Source organism: Echiichthys vipera, assembly GCF_963691815.1.
Source record: "Echiichthys vipera genome assembly, chromosome: X".
Classification (NCBI taxonomy): Eukaryota; Metazoa; Chordata; class Actinopteri; order Perciformes; family Trachinidae; genus Echiichthys; species Echiichthys vipera.
The window spans coordinates 47,904,522-47,906,080 of NC_139825.1; the positions used below are offsets into that span (position 1 = coordinate 47,904,522).

Here is a 1,559-nt window from a genome sequence, read left to right on the forward strand (position 1 = left end):
TCCTCTTCCTCCTTCTTCTTCTCCCTCTTCTCCTCCTCTTTCTCCTTCTCCTCCTCCTCCTCTTCCTCCTTCTTCTCCCTCTTCTCCTCCTCCTTCTCCTTCTCCTCTTTCTCCTCCTCCTCCTCCTCCTCTTCCTCCTTCTTCTTCTCCCTCTTCTCCTCCTCCTTCTCCTTCTCCTCTTTCTCCTCCTCCTCCTCCTCCTCTTCCTCCTTCTTCTTCTCCCTCTTCTCCTCCTCTTCTTCCTCCTCCTCCTCCGGTCGCTGATTCACCTTTTACACACAAAACGTCACATTTCTTCTTCTCCTCCTTCTTCTCCTCCTCCTCCGTCTTCTTCTCCTTCTCCTCCTCCTCCTTCTCCTCCTTCTTCTCCTTCTTCTCCTCCTCCTTCTCCTCTTCTTCTTTCTCCTTCTTCTCCTTCTCCTCCTCCTCCTTCTTCTCCTTCTTCTCTCCTCCTCCTCCTCCTTCTTCTTCTCCTCCTTCTCCTTCTCCTCCTTCTTCTTCTTGTCCTTCTTCTTCTTCCTCCTCTCTCCTCCTCCTCCTCCTCCTCCTCCTCCTCCTCCTCCGTCTTCTTCTTCTTCTTCTCCTTCTTTCTCCTTCTTCTCCTCCTCCTCCTCCGTCTTCTCCTCCTCCTCCTCCGTCTTCTCCTCCTCCTCCTCCGTCTTCTTCTTCTTCTTCTCCTTCTTTCTCCTTCTTCTCCTCCTCCTCCGGTCGCTGACTCACCTTTTACACACAAAACGTCACATTTCTGCTCAAATGTCTTTAAAAAAAGCAACGATAAAAAATACACTGATGTTTAACGACGTCACTGTTGTTCAGGTTCAGACCAGAACGTTTGTTTTAGTTTTATTTGCATTTAAACGTCGGATAAAAATAAAATAACACCAAAAATACATCTTTGTGGACACGATCGCGTTTAACGATTACAGGAAAATAGGAATATCAGATATAAAAAGGTGTTTTTTAAGAGTTGTTAATATCCGGATCATTAAGAATTAATAATAAATAAATAATTTCTCACCACGTATCAAGCACACAGATAAGACATCATCATCATTCATTCATCTTCAGCTGCTTATCCCTGTCGGGGTCACGGGGGGCTGGAGCTGATCCCAGCTGACATCGGGCGTGAGGCGGGGTCCACCCTGGACAGGACGCCAGTCTATCACAGGACACATAGAGACACACAGAGACAGACAACCATTTACACCTACGGGTGATTTAGAGTCATCAATGAACCGAACACCTGCACGTCTTTGGACTGTGGGAGGAAACCGGAGAACCCGGAGAAAACCCACGCAGACACGGGGACAACATGCAAACTCCACCGACATTATTTTCCACGGTTAGCGTCCAGGCAGCGCGGGTCAGAAACTCAAGATTAGCCACCTGCAGCCTTGCTGTAGACAAAGGACGTGACGACCTTTTCAGATGTTTAATTTTTTATTTAAGGCTGCTCCTCCTGTTTTTAGTCAAGTCGGCGACACTTTGGCGAATTTCTATCTTCAATAAGTCATTTTTTGTGCTTTTTCCCCCGTGCTGAATGACGTTTAAGTGCTTAA

The 1,559-nt window shown here is 47.1% G+C and overlaps 1 protein-coding gene across 1 annotated transcript in view; it reads left to right on the top strand.

Moving 5' to 3' along the window:
- Window positions 1–1,559, top strand: part of psmf1 (proteasome inhibitor subunit 1) — an 11,473-nt gene that overhangs the window by 6,896 nt on the left and 3,018 nt on the right. The gene's annotated exons all lie outside the window — the stretch shown is intronic.